Here is a 20,935-nt window from a genome sequence, read left to right on the forward strand (position 1 = left end):
CTATATTCTGATGCATTAGCAGCACGTTTAGAAGGGTTTAACCTCCTGTGTAGTGGAGGATGTCATTGAATTTCTGATCTTCCTGTCTTCAGCTCCTGAATGCTGGGAATACTGACATGGGCCACCACACCTGCCTTATGCCATGCTAGGGCTGGGACCCAGGCTTCTGTGCATGCTAGGCAAGTGCTCTGCCAGTGGAGCTACATGTCCAGCTCCAAGTAGGTATTTTAACTATTGTACCAAGCCCAGCACCTGGAACTCTCTTTGTAGACCAGGCTGGCCTTGAATTTATAGAGATCCACCTGCGAGTACTCAGATTAAAGGTGTGCACCCTAACCCTAAGCCTAACCGCCTGCCTGGCGGAAGCACCTGCTTTTAATTCTTTTTTCTTTTTCTTTTTCTTTTTTTTTGTATTGATCTAGACATGATGGAATTGCCTGGTCTGCATTCAGCATTTTTTTTAAAGATTTATTTATTATTAAGTATACTGTGTTTTGCTTGCATGTGTGCCTGCACACCAGAAGAAGGCACCAGATCTCATTATAGATGGCTGTGAGCCACCATGTAGATACTGGGAATTGAACTCAGGACCTTTGGAAGAGCAGTCAGTGCTCTTAACCTCTGAGCCATCTCTCCAGTCCCATTCAGCATTTCTTAATTTGGGGACAATTAGTCCTTTCTCACTGTCTCTGTGGTCCCCAGCTCCTGGTACCAACTTACAGTTCATCGCCTTTCTTCCAGGCTGTGAGCTATTTGTGGCAGCCATTCTGTCCTCACTATTTCAGAGGACCCTCTGTGAGCGCAGTACCGTGCACACTGGTAGTCCTTAGTCTGTGTTTTGTTTGCTCGTTCATTCATCAGTTACCTTGTGGTTTTGTTTTGAGACAGGACCTCACCTTGCAGCCCAGGCAGGCCTTAAGCTTGTGACCGCCTCCTACCTCAGCCTCCCAAGTGCTGAGATTATGGGTGTGCACCAACACACCTAGCTCAAGTCCAGAGTTAGAAAATGACTGCATTGGGGCTGGAGAGATGGCTCACAGGTTAAGAGCACTGGCTGCCCTTCCAGAGGTCCTGAGTTCAATTCCCAGCACCCACATGGTGGCTCACAACCATCTATAATGAGATCTGGTGCCCTCTTCTGGTGTAAATGCAGACAAAACATTGTATATTTAATAAATAAATAAATCTGAAAGAAAGAAAGAAAAGAAAAGAAAATGATTGCATCACCCTGAAACATCATCTTCCGGGCTGTATCTGGGTAAATTCTATTCCATGTGGCCTCTCTCAAGAGAAGACACAGGAAGACTTGTGGTGCTAGCAGCTTGAGTGGGCAGGAGAGAGTCCTGCACGTCAGCCATGTCACTGATAAGGCTGAGGGCTCACTGGGTGCCAGCGCTCAGAATAAACTGGCCCTGGCACCCTTGCTGGAAAAGCTTCCTGCAGAGCAGTGTTGCCAATGCCCCCAGAGAGAGCTTCACCTTCTCAGCGGCTCTGAATCAGAACCTTCCCGTACAACAGAGGAGAAATCCTTGCCCAGTGCGCATTTGAGGACCCCCAACATCCCCCATCCCTTCCGTTCAGTCAGCAAGCATTGATTGACCGTGCGCTACATGCTGGGCCCTTGCGCTCAGCACTACTCTTAAATGAGTTCTCGACCCAAGGGACGCCTGTGTCCCACTTCCGTGGACCGCTGAGTTTGATGGATGAGAAGAACACGCACAAATGCTTATTCAAACGGAAACCGAGTGCACTGTGCTAAATGTGACCCAAAGCGGGGACCCCCGGGGAACTGGAGGAAGAGAAATACCAAGGGAGCCTCTAATCTAGGTTGTAATCAGGGAGGGTCTTCCTGGGGATGAATGTTTCAGGCTGAGCCCAATGGCTGGCCAATGGGAGTCACTGAGTGGGAGGGTGGTGTGTGGAAGCAGAAGAGCATGCTGGGAAGGCAGAGGACTTGGGAGAAGCTCTGAGAGTGCCTCGGTGCCTCGGTGCCTCGAGTCACTGAGCTGAGTGAGGTAAGGGGTCAGGCCAGGAGCTGAGGCTGGGAGGCTCAGAGGTTAGGAGGCTCACAGAGAGCTGAGACTGGGAGGCCCACGGAGGCTGGGAGACCCACAGGGAGCTGAGGTTGGGCTCAGATTGTACAGGGCATTGGAGATTATATTATGGTCTTGTTCTTTATTGAAAAGGCCACGGAAGCCCTGCTCGTTTTTATATGTTCCCAAAGTGTCTGTCTGACCACTCATCGTTTGCTTACTCCTTGAGTGCCCCCTTTGAGTCCCACAGTTTCTCAGAGTAGTTGTCCATTGATGGAGCCCCCAAGATGGCACCCACCAATCCTTACTGCCTGGTGCTGTTACCCACAGGGAAGACCACTCCCAACCTTTCCGCACAAGATTCGTCTGTGATAACAATAAAATATGGTAATAAATAGTCATATTTCACAATATGAAAGGTCATGAAGGACTTCCATTTTTGCTTCTCTTGAATCACATACCACTGGGGTGCCAGCCTGCTATCAGGACACCTGGGCATCTTCCAGAAAGGCTCATGGTAAGAAACAGAGCTCTCTATCCAGCAGCCATGACAGAGTTTAGACTGAGTCCTCCAGCCTTCTAATGCAGCAGGCTCCCCTGTTGGCCAGACCATGACATCCTAGGAGATTCTCAGTCACACAATCAGCCTCGCACAATCAGCTTAAGCCATGCCAGGATGCCAACCTCAGAACCATGATGACAAACATTTGTTTTAAATTGCCAAACTTGGGCTGGAGAGGTGGCCCAGCAGTTAAGAGCACTGGCTGCTCTTCCAAAGGTCCTGAGTTCAATTCCCAGCAACCATATGGAGGCTCACAACCATCTATAATGAGATCTGGTGCCCTCTTCTGGTGAGCAGGTGTACATGCAGGCAGAACACTACACACAATAATAAATAATTCTCTTTAAATTGCCAAACTCTGTAGCAACTTGTAGCACAGTGACAGATAATACAGCTACAAGTATCTCCTAATTTAAGTTCTTCAGTTAACAAGTGAACAGCTACTGCCACCAAAGAGAAGTCACAGCTAAGATTTTAACGTAGTCTAGGCTGGACTCAAAAATCCCTGTTACGACATTGAACTGCTGACTCACTCGCACCTACTTCCTAAACGCTGGCATTATGGCTATGTACCATCCTGCTGGGTTTGCGTGGTGCTGGGGCTCAAACTCACAGGTTCCAGAGTATGACGCAAGCAGCGTAGCGACCGAGTGACATCTCGGCTCCCAACTTTTGATCTGTGTTTAAAATTCCTAAGATATATTAACTAGACTGATTTAATCATTGTGTACTAGTCAGGGCTCGCCAGAGTAACAGAGCTGATAGAATGAATCTATATACACAGAGTTTATTAGGATGGCTTACAAGCTATTGTCCAGCAGGTCCAACAATGGCTGACTGTGGCTGGAAAGTCCACGAATACAATAGCTGCTCAGTCCACAAGGGTGGACGTCTCAGCTGGTCTTCAGAATGTGCTAGAATCCCAAAGAAGTAGGCTGTAAGGCCGGTGAAGGAGTCGATGTGTTAGCAAGGCAAGGACAGGCAGGCAAAGAGAGACTCTTGGCCTTACTTGAACATTTGAACCCCCCGCCCCCAATAACACACTTTCTCCAACAAAGCCACACCTCCAGGCCCCGTCAAGTGGTGGCACTCCCTAATGACTAAGCATTCAAATACCTGAGCCTACGACGGCCATTCTTACTCAAACTGCCACACGTCGATAATCACGACATCACTTTATACCCGCTGGGCGTTGTGGTGTTTGTCTTTTATCCCAGCACTTGGAAGACAGAGGCAGGAGGATCGCTACGAGTTCCAGGGCAGCCTGGTCTACAGAGAGAAAGAGAGAGTTCCAGGCTACACTGTAAGGCCTTGTCTCAAAAGCTGTATAAGGGGCTGAAGAAATTAGAGCACTGGCTGCTCTTTCAGAGGATCTGGGGTTTGAGTCCCAGCACCCATGTGGAATGTCACACTTAGCGGTTATGTGTTGCACAGACATACGTGCACGCAGAACACTCATACACATAAAATAAAGGTAAAAGAAAAATCACGCCTTTAATCCCAGCACTCGGGAGGCAGAGGCAGGTGGATCACTGTGAGTTCAAGTCCAGCCTGGTCTACAAAGTGAGTCCAGGACAGCCAAGGCTACACAGAGAAACCCTGTGTTAAAAAAAAAAAAAAAAAAAACAGAGCGGGGTGGGGGGGGGGGAGAAAGAAAGAAAGAAAAATCAATTTATATCCTATACATTTCCCCACTTTGGAATTTACAATTTAAATTTTATTCTTTTTTTTTTTTTTAGACCTATTTCATCTTTTATGTATGAGTGCTTTTGCCTGTAGGGGCTAATGTGCACCATGTGCGTACCTGGTGACCACAGAGGTCAGAAGAGGTTGTCAGATCATTTGGAACTGGAGTTACAGATGGCTGTGAGCCACCATGTAGGTGCTGACAACTGAACCTGGGACCTCAGCAAGAGCAACAAGTGCTCTAAACTGCTGAGCCATCTCTCCAACCCCCTACAAATGATTCTTTTTTAAGATTGATTTATTTATTATGTGTATACAGTGTCTGCCAGCAGAGGGCATTAGATCACATTATAGATGGCTGTGAGCCACAATGTAGTTGCTGGGAATTGAACTCAGGACCTCTGGAAGAGCAGACAGTGTGGTCTTAACTGCTGAGCCATCTCTCCAGCCCTTACAAATGATTCTTAAGGGAATACTTGCCTAGCATGTAGAAGCCCTGGGTTCAGCCCCCAGCATCACACATGATGTCAAATGCCTGTAATCTCAGCACTCATGTTGTTGGGAACAAGTAGAAGACATTTATTCTAAATGCTACCATTTCCTTTTCAGACTCCAGTTAATCACAGGGAGAAACTAAGTTCAAGATCCCCGGCCCTAGGGCAGCTGGGGACTTCCCAATAGCTGAACAGCTTCTGTTATAAGGAGACAGTTGTCTGAGACCCGAGGTCTCAGGGACAACTTGTAAGGACACAGTTGTCTGAGTCCAGCCATTTCAAGGACAACTTCTTTTTCTTGCTGCTGACAGGGCCAAACTGAGTTCAAATTCTCAGGCCCAGGAGCCTACTCCTTTCTTTGTTTTGTTTTGTTTTTCGAGACTGGGTTTCTCTGTGTAGCCTTGGCTGTCCTGGACTCACTTTGTAGACCAGGCTGGCCTCGAACTCCCAGCGATCTGCCTGCCTCTGCATCTGGAGTGGAGTGCTGGGATTAAAGGCGTGCACCACCACGCCCCAGCCCTACTCCTATCTTAATTGGTGGAAACTCCCATGATTAACCCTTTATGTTAAGATGTGATTGGACAATGCAACAGCCCACCCCACTCCTCCTTGCTTTATGGTTTCATCCGTTAAATAATCTGTAGCATGTCCCTTCAGGGTCACAGTTAAGCTCCCGAGTCTGTTCTGTGGACCTGACCCACCGGTAGCGACTTGATTACAATAAATTGAGCTGGCATTTGAGTTCTGTTGGGTTTAAGTGGACCCCACAACACGGTAGGGGCAGGAAGATCAGAAGTTCAAAAGCCCGGGCGTGGTGGCGCACGCCTTTAATCCCAGCACTCGGGAGGCAGAGGCAGGCGGATCGCTGTGAGTTCGAGGCCAGCCTGGTCTACAAAGCGAGTCTAGGACAGTCAAGGCGACACAGAGAAACCTTGTCTCAAAAAACCAAAAAAAAAAAAAAAAAAAAAAGAAGTTCAAAAGCCACCTTGGGCTACCTAGCAAGTTTGAGGTCAGCCTCCAAGGATAAGGATATGTGAGACTTTATGTCAAACAAACAAACAAACAAACAAACAAAAACCCAAAAAGCCGAACAACAACAAAAACTAAAAGAGGCCCTGAGTTCGATTCCCAACAATTAAAAACAGAACAAAGCTGGGCACAGTGGCACACCCCTTTAATCTCAGAGCTCAGGATGCAGAGGCAGGTGGTTCTCTGAGTGCAAGGCCAGCCTGGTCTACAGAAACAATTTCTTCTTGAAATTGTCCTACACTGTCTGGATTGCCAGCCAGTCAGTGTGTAGCAGCTTTATAACGCCGCTCCAGCACACCTGCTCTAAAATCACAACAGGCCTCTGAGGAGAGCTGTATGCAAGATATTCAAAAGGAATCTCTTACATTCTTTGCCTGGGGCCTTAGAACATGCTGGCTCAGTGCATTTCCGGTGCATTCTGAGCCCCCTGTCTTTCTTGTGATTTATTTATTCTTTGTCATCATCATCATCATGGTTTTATTGTTTTGCCATGCAGGGCGTCATAGCCACGGCCTTGCCCCTGCTAGGTAGGCACTCTACCACAAGACCCTAAACCCTGAAATCCTACCAAGTCTCCAGGTGCTCCAAAGGGCTGCTAGTCCAGAGGCATCACTGGGATCAAGGTCCAAATCAGGCCTGGACTTAGACCTCAGGGTTCTGGGAGAGAATTCTGACTTTGTCCCTAAGGTAAGGCTCAGCTCAGCCTTGGGAAATACACTGATCTACCTTGATTTTGGCTGGCTGGCTGGAGAGTGTGGAGACAGAGCTAGAGCTATTAGGATGACCCCTAGGCGCTCCTGACCTGCAGGGTTCGACTAAAACGCGGGAGGGAGGTCACCTGTTGAGAAATGCAAGACACAAGGAAGGAGAGCAAGTCTGACTGATCAAGCTCTCAACTTTATTAGTTAGGCAGCAGCTTTTATAATTCAGAAGGCAGGGAAGCATATCGCTATAGCAACGCAGTTGCGGGTTTTTCTCAAAACATAGGGAGTTCCAGGCAGGGTCATGACGTCCTGCTACGCAGGGTATCTTGCTTTGTCTTCATCTAGCTTTAGTCTAACTGCTGACTCACGACAGGGTCGCTCCATCCCTATCTCTCTTTAGCTGCTGACTCACAACAGGGTCTCTTCATCCCTGTCTGTCTTTAGCTGCTGACTCACAACAGGGCCGCTCCATCCCTATCTGTGTTTAGCTGCTGACTCACAACAGGGTCAGCTAGTTTCTGGTGAAAGGTAAGCTCTGGGAAATACGGAGACTTAAAGGTGCAGACTTGGACAAGTTGGCTGAACATTGGTCATATGGCCTATCGTCCCCAACACCTAGGGTCATGACCCCTAGGGGATGGAGAGAGGGCTCACGGGTCAAGAGCACTGGCTGCTTTCCCAAAGGGCCCAAGTTGGATTCCCAGCCCCTGATGGCTCTCCAGTTTCAACTCTAGTTCTCGGGGATCCCACGCCCTCTTCTGTCCACTTCATGCACATGGTGCACAGACATACACGCAGGCAGAAACACTTATACACATAAAATAATAATACTTACAAATAAAAACAAATTTTAATGCTGGCCAGTGGTGGCACACGCCTTTAATCCCAGCATTCAGGGAGGTAGAGGCAGGCAGATCGCTGTGAGTTCAAGGCCAACCTGGTCTACAAAGTGAGTCCAGGACAGCCAAGGCTACACAGAGAAACCTTGTCTCGGAAAAAAAAAAAGTTAAAAATAATAACAAATTAAAAAAGAAAGATAACCAACATTTAAAAATAGAATAAAAGTCTGATGTGGTGGTGAACTCTTTTAATCCCAGCACTCGGGTGTTTAAGGACAGCCTGGACTATAGAGCAAGTTTCAGGACAGCCAGATCTATCATAGTGAGATCGTGTCTTGAAAAAACAAAATAAATATGGATGGTGATTGTGCATGCTTTTAATCCCAGTACTCGGGAGGCAGAAACAGGCAGATGTCTGAGTTCATCTACAGAGCAAATTTCAGGACAGCCAGAGCTACACAGAGAAACCTTGGCTGCAAAAACCAACAAATGATAGATAGATAGATAAATAGATAGATAGATGGATGGATAAAATATGTAATTATCCCCTTGGTCCCTGAGCCAAAAAGGCCCTTTAGACGGCTCTTCCCCAGAGGCTCACACTCACCTCTCCTGAGTTATCCCCCTGTTGAGTTTTTACAGCACTCCTCTGCTGTGTCTCTGTCGTTCCTATTACTACCAGCAGGTGGCAGCAGAGGACAAGGAGCATCCCACAGGGAGGCTTCTAATGGATTCCTTAGTCTCCCTGGGTTATTTGTTACTTATTTTATGGTTATCATTTATTTTGTGAGTGTTTTTGCCTGCATGAATGGTCTGTGCATCTTGTGTGTGTGTAGAGGCCATCTTCAGAGGCCAGAAGATGAAGCTGAATCCAACAAGGGAGTATTTGCAAAGTGTGTGTGTGTGTGTGTGTGTGTGTGTGTGTGTGTGTGTGTGTGTGTATGTGTGGTGTGTATTTGTACCAGGGATTGATAATAAAGGCTCTTGCTGGGCGTGGTGGCGCACACTTTTAACCCCAGCACTTGGGAGGCAGAGGCAGGTGGATTGCTGTGAGTTCAAGGCCATCCTGGTCTACAAAGTGAGTCCAGGACAGTCAAGGCTACACAGAGAAACCCTGTCTCAAAAAAAAAAAGAAAAGAAAAGAAAAGAAAAGAAAAAGAAAAAGAAAGAAAGAAAGAAAGAAAGAAAAGAAAAGAAAAAAGAAAGAAAGAAAGAAAGAAGGTCTCTTACAGGTAGACAAAACCTCTATCATTGAACTACATTCCCAATTTCCCAATCCTTTAGAAATATTTTAATTTTGAAACAGAGTCCGCTATGTTGCTGAGAGTGGCCTTGAGCTTACTTTTGTAGCCCCAGCAGGTTTTGAACTTGTGATTTTCTGCTTCAGGCTCATTAGAAGCTGGAATGTGTGTGTACCAATAGGCCCGGGACATTCATCCTGGGACAGGCTCACTGTGCAGTCCACACTGTTCTCAAGCTCTTGGTCCCACGCATGAACTACGTATAGCTAGCTACTTGCAAACATTGTAAGTTCTCATTTAACAGGTTACGAGACAAATTGCACCATCCCAAATTCACATTTTTTCCTTGTTGTTTTTGTTTTTCGAGACAGGGTCTCTCTGTGTAGCCTTGGCTGTCCTGGACTCGCTTTGTAGACCAGGCTGACCTCAAACTCAGAGGTCCACCTGCCTCTGCCTCTGCCTCTGGAGTGCTGGGATTAAAGGCGTGTGCCACCAAGCCCGGCTTCATTTTTTTCTTTTCTTTTTTTTTTTAAAGGATCACAAAGATATGTGTTTTTAATTGCTAACTCAATCTCTACATACAAAACTGCACAAATTTAGGACGGATGGATGGACCAACAATTCAACTTACGATACAAAAGCATCAACATTCATATGAAACTATTAGTTGGTGCATTTTGGTGGTAGATAGTTTAGTAAGGGAACGTTAAATTCGGCTCCATGAGGACTCAGTCTTCCGCAAAAGAACTCACAACTTACCTAAGATGCCAACGCAAGTCAATCAGCTATGGCAGCACACGGCTCAGGAAGCTGCAGCAGAAGGGTTGGGGGTTCAAGGCTGGCCTGCACCATACAGCAAAACCACGGCTCAAGAAACTGGCAGTGGCCAGGTGTGGTGGTGCACGCCTTTAATCCCAGCACTCAGGAGGCAGAGGCAGGTGGATCTATGTGAATTTGAGGCCAGCCTGGTCTACAGAGTGAGACCAGGACAGGCAGGACTGTTACACAGAGAAAACTTATCTTGAAAACAAAACAAAACAAACAAAAACAAAAAAAGGAAAAAAAAGAAAAAAAGAAAGAAACTGGCAATAAAAACATTAAAAAAAACTTAGAAGTTTCATTAGGAACCAGAAAGCTTATGCACACTGGGAACTGTACTGTAAGAACCTCCATGCTTTGCTCCACAGCCCTGCGCTCCGACAGTGATCCCACTGCGGCAGGATCTTCTCTGTAAGAACAAACTGTTGTTTCCAAGTTGTAAGCAAACAAGATGGCGACTCATACAAAAGGGTTTAAATAAGACTTTTCCGTTCAAAACAAAACTAGCCAGGCCTGGTGGCACATGCCTTTAATCCCAGTACTCGGGAGGCAGAGGCAGGAGAATCGCTGTGAGTTCAAGGCCAGCCTGGTCTACAAAGTGAGTCTGGGACAGCCAAGGCAACACAGAGAAACCCTGTCTCCGAGAACCATAAATAAATAAATAAATAAATAAATAGCGCAACCTCCATAAATTAAGAAGAAACTCTTATCAAAATGCTGACCAGGCGAGGAGGCCAGGCCACTGCCCATCACACAGTGCTGGTGTAAGCTGCGGGGGAGAGAGAGCTGGAGACTGTCCTAGCTCCTCCTCTAACGTGTACACAGAAGTGGACACAAAAGCTCTGACACATAGTCTCCATACATCCGGGCTAAGTGAGCTAGCTGGCCGCTTGTCACAAGAGCTTCCAACCGAGAAGTCTAAGCAAACTGTGGGGAAGGGAAGCACGCCCTGGGGGGGCGGGGGAGACTGAACCCAGCCAGGCCCGTGGTTCCCACTCCTGATGCCATAAGCCAGAACTCAAACTTGGAAGGGTCGGCAAATGAGGCCCCCGATGATCACATTTTTGGATAAAAGGCCACGGCAGAGGTGAGGGGAAAGGGGTGGGAGACTACACTGTTACCCACAGGTGTTCTGCTCAACGCTGGGAGCTGGCAAAAGTCTGAGAAAGCCCAGGAGACACACTCTCAAGCGATATGGTCTATGGGTGCACACCTGCCACCCCAGCAGAGCAATGGCCACGGAGCTGGTTCCAGCACAAGCAACTGCAGCGTTAAGAGCAGGGTAGGAGTTTCCCGTACAGCACAGAAGAGAGACTCAAAGAAGCCAATGGCTCCTCAGGTTCTGTGCCTTACAGAGAGTACAGGGACCGTGCTTTCGGGATTTTTCATAGGCTGGCTTGACTTCCAAATGCATCTCTTAATTCTTCCCCACAAGGCAACCACATATTATAAACGCTGAGCATGTGATAGTCACATCATTTCTTCAGTAAACTCCAAGGTAGAGCCCGGCTCTCCTGGAGCTTGGAGTCCTGAAGTTTCAAATTAAGCTCTTAACACAGACGCACATTCCTTTGATGTTGGGGTTACTGAAAACAAACTGGCTGGATAGTTTGTACTCAACACAGTCCATTTCTGTTCCTAAAAGTGTCAGCTCTGCTTTCTTTCCAATGGACACTCTGACTCTGTCTTGAATAACTTCTTAATCAGAATCTCCTTTTGTCTTTGTATACTCCAGGCAATAAGACAGTCTGTTACAAGCCGGGCATGGTGGTTCGCGCCTTTAATTACAGCCCTCGGGAGGCAGAGACAGGTGAATCTCTGTGAGTTCGAGGCCAGCCTGGTCTACAAAGCGAGTCCAGGACAGCTAAGGCTACACAGAGAAACCTTGTCTCGAAAAATAAAACAATACAAAAAAGAAGCTGTTTTCTCGTCGGGTGGTGGTGGCACAAGCCTTTAATCCCAGCACTTGGGAGGCAGACGACAACCAGGGCTACACAGAGAAACCCTGTCTTGAAAAACAAAAAAGAACTTTTTTTAAAAAGTTGATTAGGCTCTTGATGCCAGCCACAGGCTGAGCTCAAAACTGAAAATAGGTCATTGTGAGGCACCACAATGTTGAATGTCTGTTGAAAGCAAATATTCTTGGTATCACAAAAAGAAACACAGGAACAAAGTGGCAGTAACTCAGCAAGGCAATTTCTTTTTCTGAAAAGGGTACTGCGTGACCAAACCCAGGCTAGCAAGCACATGGAGCCTGGGAGTTCACTTAGCTTTTATACAGATCCTGTCTAAAAAGGGCAATAAACTGGGCATGGTGACCATGGTGCACTTTTGGTTTTTCCAGACAGGGTTTCTCTGTGTAGCCTTGGCTGTCCTGGACTCACTTTGTAGGCCACGCTGGCCTTGAACCCACAGGGATCCACCTGCCTCTGCCTCCCCAGTGCTGAGATTAAAGGTGTGCGCCACCACTGCACCTGGGGACCATGGTGCTTTGAATAGATGTGGCTCCCATAGACCCATGAGTTTGACTGCTTGGCTCATAGGGAGTGAGGCTATTAGGAGGTATGGCGTTGTCGGCGTAGGTGTGGCCTTGTTAGAGAAAATGAGTCACTGTGGAGGCAGGCTTTAAGGTCTCATATATGCTCAAGCTACACCCAGTGGACACACAGTCTTTCCTCGCTGCCCTTGGATCAAGATGTAGAACAGCACCGTGTCTGCCGGCCCGCTGCCATGCCTCCCGCCATGATAATGGTCTGAGCCTCTGAAACTGTAAGGCAGCCCCAGTCACATGCTTTCTTTATAAGGGTTGCTGTGGCCATGGCATCTCTTCACAGCAGTGGAAACCCTGACTAAGACACTGATGCACACATTTAATCCCAACACTTGGGAGACCGTGGCAGGTGGATCTCTGTGGGTTCCAAGGCAGCCTGATTGACAGAGCAAGACCCTGTCTCAAAAACAAACAGTGAGAGGCAGGCAGTGGTGGCGCACACCTTTAATCCCAGCACTCAGGAGGCAGAGGCAGGCAGATCTCTGTGAGTTCCAGGCCAGCCTGGTCTATAAAGTGAGTCCAGGACAGCCAAGGCTACACAGAGAAACCCTGTGTCATAAAAAAGAAAAAATGGGTAAGCAGTGGTGGCAGCACTTGGGAGGCAGAGGCAGGCAGATCTCTGAGTTTGAGGGCTGTTAACTTTTAAGCCCAGGACAAATGGCTGAGGTGCCTATTTAATATATCAAAGTGGACCTGAGCTCCAGTCTCTCCCAGCACCCCTCAGTCCCTATTACAGGGTTAGGCTGGCATACCCACCCTCTACCCTGAACTCTCCAGCCTAGAGGCTACACTGCCCTTCCCCAAATAATCCATATATTTTGGTTACCCTACTACCCTCTTTGTACCTTTAACATCCTGGCTGCTGTACTTGGGTTTCTTTTCTCCCCTTCCCTCTCCTCCCCATCTCCCTACATGGTTCAAGATTGTGACCACTCTGCACTTATGCATCTGCCTCTGCCTGTGTTCTTCCAGATATCTGTAAGAAATGTTCTTGGGGGCTGGAGAGATGGCTCAGAGGTTAAGAGCACTGCCTGCTCTTCAGAAGGGCCTTAGTTCAATTCCCAGCTACCACATGGTGGCTTATAACCATCTGTAATGAGATCTAGTGCCTTCTTCTGGTGTGCAGGCATCTATGTAGGCAGAATACCGTATAAATAATAAATAAATAAATATTTTTTAAAAAGAAATGTTCTCCTGTATACATAGGAACAGTCATATCCTTTCCTTTTCTCCTTCTTCTTCTTCTACTTCTTCTGTTTGTTTTTTAGGACAGGGTTTCTCTGTGTAGTCCTGGCTGTCCTGAACTTGCTTTGTAGACCAGGCTGTCTTTGAACTCACAGTGATCTGCCTGGCTCTAACTCTGAGTGCTGGGATTACAGGCGTGCACCACCAAGCCCAGCTTTTTATTTATTTATTTATTTATTTATTTATTTATTTATTTATTTATTTATTTTTAATTCAAGGGGTACACAGAGAAGCCCCATCTCAGAAAAACAAAAACAACCAACAGCAGCAGCAGCAGCAGCAAAATGGTTCCACTGTATTGGGGCATGGCTTTAATCCCATCACCCTTGGGAGGCAGAGGCAGGTGGATCTCTGTCAGTTTGAGGCCAGCCTGGTCTACACAGGGAGTCCCAAGACAGCTAGCACTACATAGTGAGAACATGATCAAAAAGAAAAAGAAAGAAAACAAAAAGGGGTTATGGCATGCTTTTGTTGGTCAGAATCGGGATTTTGAGTTAAGGGGATCTTCAGAGTGGGCTACAGGCTAGATAACTGGATGCTCTGGGACCCACAGGAACAGAGGAGGAACCCAGATGCAGATGGGTACCAGGGCCTCTCCAAATGCTCTGAGATGAGACTGAATACTCCTGGGGCCGGGCTTTGAGACTTCCTCCCCAGGCTCCCTGCATCCTGGTCACTGATGGCTGGCTAGGAAGTGCCAGGACTTGAGCCTCTGGTTCCCCTGCATTCCTGGGTGGCGGCCATGAGAATCTGCCTGGCCTGGGTGAACATTTGGCCCTTGAGAGGAGGAGGCTCACCTACCTGTGTATCCCTCAGCCACTTCCTCCTCATGGGGTTGCAAAAGTTGCCTGTAGTGAGTTAAGTCTTGGGGACCACCATTCCATGGCTGTGGAGGTGGGAAGGCCAGCCATGGTAGGTGGGACCACTCCTTGGCTGGGATCTCGGCTGTCTAAGAAGCACAAAAGAGCCAGGCATGGTGGCGCACACTTGTAATCCCAGCACTCAGGAGGCAGAGTCAGGCGGATTGCTGTGAGTTTGAGGCCAGCCTGGTCCAGGACAACCAAGGCTACACAGAGAAAGCCTGTCTCAAAAAACCAAAAGAAGGAGGAGGAGGAGGAGGAGGAGGAGGAGGAGGAGGAGAGAGGAGAGAGGAGTTTCTGCCTTTATTGTTGTTTTAAACCCAGATACAGTGTAGCTTCAAGCCCCTGCTACCTTGACTACCACTTTGATGGACTAAACCTCAAACTGTGAGGGAAAAAAAAATCTTCTTTGAGTTGCTTTTGTCAGAACATTTTATCATTAACTGTAAAAGTAGCTGTGACATCTGGCCGGTGCCTGAGGGACCTATTGCACCTGTCTGTTGCCCTGGGGTTTTCAGGTTGACTAGCCACTCTGCAGTCCTGTGGGCGTGCTGGGGCACTGTGGGGACAGGAAGGAGGGCTGAGTCTAGCAAGTGAAGGAGCTGGATGCAAAGGTGACATCAGGTGCGGGAGCTAAGGGCACATGCAGGGAACTGCACCGTTCTGCAGAGAGGGCAACTGGCCTCTTCCATATACCATCTGCTTTCTGTTTAAAGAAGTGGTGAACTCTGAGGTCAGCTAGGCCTGGGGAGCCACAGGCAGCCAGCACCTGCGTGGCTCTCTGATCTCTTTTTAGCTGTCTTTAGGAAGGCGCTGACTGGCTCCATTTCCTGTGAATCCTGCGTGACTGTTTTGCAAAAAGAGATAAAAGACAGACTTTCCAGCTGTCTTCCCGGTGTGAGAGCAGGGCTGAGAGTGCCGTGTGGCGCTGTCCCCGCCGGCCTCTCACCAGGTGGATGCTGTCTTCCATCCTCAATTTTCTATTGCCAACTTTCAGGTCCCGGGTCTCCAGTTATATTCCCATAGTTACCTTTTTTGTTTTGCTTTGTTTTTCTCTTTTGTTTTGTGGCTAGGAGGAAGTGCCGTTCCCTTTGCCACAGAGCCCTCGGGCTTTAGCTCAACAGACTCCATGATGGAAGTACCAGTCAGGCTGTATAACTCAGCACCTAGACAGCATCACCTGCCAAAACTAAAACAAAGGCCTCATCTATTGAAGTCTATATACTTCTAGAAAAGCAACAGAATGTACTAACCTTGCATTTTTAGCTTCTGTGGCTCTACTTCTAGCTAACTGTTCTTGTTAACTGAAGTACGTCAACCCAGAACCTGGTTTTTGTGGCTTAAAAGTTTACCCTGAGAAAGGCTCATTGTGACACTGGGATCCCAAACACCCAGTTTAGTCGCTGGCCTGCTAATAGAGACTGTCTATTGGCTTAAACCCATGTCTGAGCAGTTTTCTATGGTGGATACCCCACCACACATTTCCCTCTAACTGATAATTTTGGAGATCTCCCTTAGGTTTAAAAATGCTATGAATCGGGCCTGGTGCGGTGGCGCACGCCTTTAATCCCAGCACTCGGGAGGCAGAGGCAGGTGGATCACTGTGAGTTCGAGGCCAGCCTGGTCTACAAAGTGAGTCCAAGATTGCCAAGGCTACACAGAGAAACCTTGTCTCGAAAAACAAACAACAACAACAACACAATGTTATGAACCTGGGCTGGAGAGATGGTTAAGAACACTTGCTGTGCCAGGCACACTGGTACACACCTGTAATCCCAGGACTTAGGGAGATAGATGCAGGCAGATCTCTGCGAATTTGAGGCCAGCCTGGTCTACTAAGAGAGTTCCAGGATAGCCAAGGCTACAGAGAAACCCTGTTTCCAAAAAACAAAAACAAAACAAACAAAAAAGAAGACTGGCTGCTCTTCTAGAGGACCTGGGTTCATTTCCTAGCACTGACACGGTGGCTTGCCACTGTCTGTAACTCCAGTTCCTGGGGATCTGGCACTCACACAGATATACATGCAGACAAAAAATATAGGGCTGGGCGTGGTGGTGTGCACCTTTAATCTCAGTACTGGGGATGCAGAGGCAGGTGGATTACTATGAGTTTGAGGCCAGCCTGCTCTACAAAGCAAGTCCAGGACAGCCAGGGCTACATAGAGAAACCCTGTCTTGAAAAAATGTGTGGGGGGGGGGGCGGGTTGAGGATTTAGCTCAGTGGTAGAGCGCTTGCCTAGCAAGCGCAAGGCCCTGAGTTTGGTCCTCAGCTCTGGAAAAAAAAGAAAAAAGGAAAACATGTGTGTGTGTGTCTGTGTGTGTGTGTGTGTGTGTGTGTGTGTGTGTGTGTGTGTGTGTGTATACACACACAAATAAATATACATATTTTTTAAATGCCGTAAAGCAAGGCTAGGCAGTGCTGGCACACACCTTTAATCCCAGTACTCCGGATTTAAGGCCAGCCTGGTCTACAGAGCGAGTCCAGGACAGCCAGGCCTGTTACACAGAAAAACCCTGTCTTGGCAACAAAACAAAAAACAAACAAAACAAAAACAAAAACAAAAACCACCATGAAGCCTCACAGGAGCAGCAGCTGTGCTGGGAACTGTCTGACTGGAGTGTAGCCTAACGTCACTGAGCTGAGCCCTAAGGAGGCCGGGGCTTCCTCAGCATCTGGCTCTTCAGCTGCACAGTGAAGGAGCTGGTCTACTTGACCAGCCTGAACTCTCTGGGTTGCAAATGACAATAAACCAACTCAAAACTAGCCTAAGCAAAAGGGAGGCCTGTTATTCTGCTTAGCAAAGAAAGGTAGAGTAGCCAGGCTATGGTTAGGCAGCTAGGCCCCAGGAAAAGAACTGAGCCAGATGGAGGAATGCCATTGAATTTTGACCTATGTTCGCTTGCCTCTGAAGTTTCTCCTTCTCACTCATCCAGGCTAATAAAGCCACTGCCTCCAGCTCTAGATTTTCCATCTGATAGATTTACTCCCGGAGGCAGTCTAGAGATCGATTGTCCTCAGACCCTGCCCGAGCTGGCGTAGAAAGGTTCATAAGTGGCCCAGGTGGGCTCAGTGCCTACTCTGAACCAGTCCACCGTGGCCAGAGATGCAGAGCCACACTGCAATGGTGGCTGCCCTTGGTCTCACAGTGATGACGTAAGGAGGCTGGAGCATGATTCCAAAGGGAAGCAGTGGAAGCCAGAGAAGACCACGTGCCCATGTAGCAATTCCAGACTGGCTTGCCAAGGCAGGGTTCTGCTGCTGCTGGGTCCAGTCTCCAAGGAAGCTCTCGACAGCCTCTCGCTGTGAGGATGGCAGGAAACCAATTGCATTTGGAGTCAAGCATTCACCCAAACCAGCTAGCACATGAGTTTTCTTAAATGAAAAAGATTAAGATATAATCCCATTGGAGAAAAGTAGTGCATGCCTGTCATCCTAGCACCCAGGAGGTAGAGGCAGGAGGATCACATGAGCCCAAGTCCCTAACACGGGCAACACTGGGAGACGCCCCGCCCCCAACTTTAATAAAGAGTAAGTTGGGGCTGGAGCGATGACTCGGAGATTAAGAGCATTGGTTGATTTTCCTAGAGGTCCTGAGTTCAATTCCCAGCACCCACATGGCCGACTCACAACCATCTGTATCTGTAGTCTCCGGGGATCTCATGCCCTCTTCTGATGTCCCTAGCTACATGCACATCACACATATACATATAATACATAAATAAGTAAATCTTTTTTTTAAAGGTTTATTTATTATTTATACAGTGTTTTGCCTGCATGTTAGCTTGCACGCCAGAAGGGGACACCAGTCTTAGTATAGCTGGTTGTGAGCCACCATGTGGTTCCTGGGAATTGAACTCAGGACCTTTGGAAGAGCAGACTGGGCTCTTAACCACTGAGCCATCTCTCCAGCCCTCTTTTTTTTTTTTTTAAGTGGCAGGGCTGGGGAGATTTCTCAGTTGGTAAGGGCTTGCCTTCAAGTGTGTAGACTTGAGTTCAGTCCTCAGAACACACCTTAAAAGGCAAGGCATAGGGCCGGACATGGTGGCTCACGCCATTAATCCCAGCACTTGGGAGGCAGAGGCAGGTGGATCATTGTGAGTTCAGGGCCAGCCTGGTCTACAAATCAAGTCCAGGATAGGTAAGGCTACACAGAGAAACCCTGTCTCAAAAAGAAAAAGAAAGAAAGAAAGAAAGAAAGAAAGAAAGAAAGAAAGAAAGAAAGAAAGGCCTGGCATAGTAGCATATACACTTGTAATCCCAGGGCCCCTGGAGCTTATTGGCCAGCCTGCCTAATCTATTTGTCCAGAGCCCCAGGCCAGGGACATATAGTGTCTCAGAAAGATGGGCAGTGCCTGAGAAACCACACCTGAAGTTTTAGACCTACACACACACACACACACACACACACACACACACACACACACACACCACAAAGCTGGGTATAGTGGCAAATCCCTGTGATCTCAGCCCTCAGGATGCTAGTCAAGAGAACTGTGTCACTCTTCCTCAGGCAGCTGCCCTGGTGGGTGGGATAAGAGGATCGGGTGCAGCGAGAGATTTACCAGGACTGGGTGAACTGGGAGTACGTTGAGATCATCACCAGCAGCAAAGAAAACCTCGGACTTCCCCAGCTCTTTCGATATGTCTCATCGGTCAAGACTCGCAACGCTAAGTGGGAAATTGACAGCCCCTGAACGGAGAATAGACTACACTGAGGCCAGGGTGACAAAGGGCGAGACTCACCTAGAGCTGAGCCACGCTCCTTGCTGGGAAGTCTCTGTACAGAACACTGGCCACGTGGGACAGGCTCAGCAGCCTCCTGCTCTTCCTTCTTTCCTTATAGAACAAGGGGGCTTTTTCTTGTTTTTCTTTGTTCCAAAGTGACCTTTGGGCTCTCCTGTGTGCACCTGAGATGTGATGTGGCTTGAGGGGAGAAGTCCAGGGGACCTCTTGGAAACAGCACTAGGCATCTCCCCCTTTCAGTAACATTGTTTGGAACTACTCTTCAGTGGGTTTGAGGTATTAAGAGGCAACGGTTAAGACTCTTTACAGTCCTCGCCACCCCCTCCCCCGCCTCTCCCCCCTCTCTCTTTTTAAAACTTTTTTTTGTTCATTTATTATGTCTACAGTGCACATCAGATCATATTATAGATGGCTGTGAGGCACCATGTGGTTGCTGGGAATTGAACTCAGGACCTCTGGAAGAGCAGTTGGTGCTCTTAACTGCTGAGCCATCTCTCTAGCGCCCTTTCTTTTGGTTTTTCAACACAGGGTTTCTCTGTGTAGCCTTGGCTGTCCCGGACTCACTTTGTAGACCAGGCTGGCCTTGAACTCGCAGAGATCCGCCTGTCTCCGCCTCCCGAGTGCTGGGATTAAAGGCGTGTGCTACTATGCCCGGCATCCTCCCCACCTCTCAATCACTTTCTCTCAGGCTTTCCCTGCAGCTCCTGTGGACTCTGCACTGGCTCTGTCTACAGTCTTTCTCTGCACCTGTGTGGAGGTGGGGCCGCCCTGGCTGATGCGTCCTGCAGTGTGCTTGCCATAAAATGTTGCTGCTAACCCACCAGTTTCTTGCTCTGGGAGGTCAAAGCCAGGCCCTGAGTTTTTTCTCTGTCACTTGGGGTACCAATGGCTCTCATGCTTCCCTGATAAACTCCACTTTATCCTACAAAAAAAACAAAAAAACCAACAAAAAACAAAGGCCAATGAATTTTTATTTGAATTATTATTACTATTACTACTACTACTACGATGACGATGATGATGATGATGATGATGATGATGATGATGATGATTTTTTTTTTTTTGAGACAGGGCTTCTTTGTGTAGCCTTGGCTGTCCTGAACTCACTTTGTTCACCAGGCCTTGAACTCACAAAGATCCACCTGCCTCTGCCTCCCAGAATACTGGGATTAGAGGCATTTGCCACCTGCCTGGCATAAAAAATTCATAAAAGATGCAAACCTGTTGCATTTCCTCACAGCTCTCTCTGGCACGCACCCCGCCCAGTAGCACCCACTCCCACACGTCTTCACCTAGTAATGTGTCTCCGTCTCCATCACTTGCAGAGTCTGAAGTCCAGCTCTCCCAGCTGTGTGGTCTTTCAGCCTTCAGTTTTTCATTGATATGATAATGAGGCAAGGCTGGACCAGATCAACATTCCTTCCCCCCCAACCCACTCCCGGTTCTGTGACATGATGAGAAAGCATTCCCCAGGGACAAGGTGGGGTTCATGCCAGAGAGAGCTGGATGTCTCCACTGGTCTTCAGTAAACACCAAAATCCCAAACAAGCAGAATCTCATGCCAATGAAGGAATGATCTTGCCCATATTTTTTGTTTTTTCTGTTTTTCGAGACAGGGTTTCTCTGTGTAGCCTTGGTTGTTCTGGACTCACATTGTAGACCAGGCTGGCTTCCAACTCACAGGGATCCACCTGCCTCTGCCTCCTGAGTGCTGGGCTTAAAGTTGTGCCCCACCCACCGCCCAGCTGAACTTGCCCAGATTTAAGGTGGATTTTCCCACCTCAAGGTGAGTCTTAGCACTTCAAATGACTCAAGGAAAAAACAAAGCAAAACAAAACCCTCCAGGTGCGGCTAGTCACTTGGATTTTTTAGTTAATCCCAGATATAGTCAAGTTGACAACCAAGAATTGCCATTGTACTACGGGAATGGCATGAGGTGAGATGAGAATACACATTGAGATGTGCTGTTCTGGGTGTTCTTTTAGGTCCTTCTTCCCTTCTTTGTAAAGGTTAGCTTATTTTTATTTTATGTGGTTGGGTGTTTTGCCTGCACGTGCAGTGCCCTTAGAGAGCAGGAGAGGGCATCAGATCCCTTGGAACGGGAGTTAGAGGGTTGTGAGCCACCATC

The 20,935-nt window shown here is 47.9% G+C and overlaps 1 long non-coding RNA gene across 2 annotated transcripts; it reads right to left on the reverse strand.

The window, feature by feature from the left end:
• Positions 1-3,368: 3,368 nt before the first annotated feature.
• LOC311578921 lies at positions 3,369-20,188 on the reverse strand. Of its 2 annotated transcripts, none has more exons than XR_014773003.1 (2): positions 20,100-20,188; positions 3,369-3,509 (listed from the first exon to the last, which is right to left on the reverse strand). It is a non-coding gene; the product is annotated as an uncharacterized lncRNA (long non-coding RNA). The 2 variants fall into 2 exon arrangements; XR_014773004.1 differs by lacking the exon at positions 20,100-20,188 and adding an exon at positions 9,348-9,436.
• Between the last annotated feature and the right edge of the window lie 747 nt (positions 20,189-20,935).

Source organism: Acomys minous (assembly GCF_964271855.1).
Source record: "Acomys minous genome assembly, chromosome: 12".
Classification (NCBI taxonomy): domain Eukaryota; kingdom Metazoa; phylum Chordata; class Mammalia; order Rodentia; family Muridae; genus Acomys; species Acomys minous.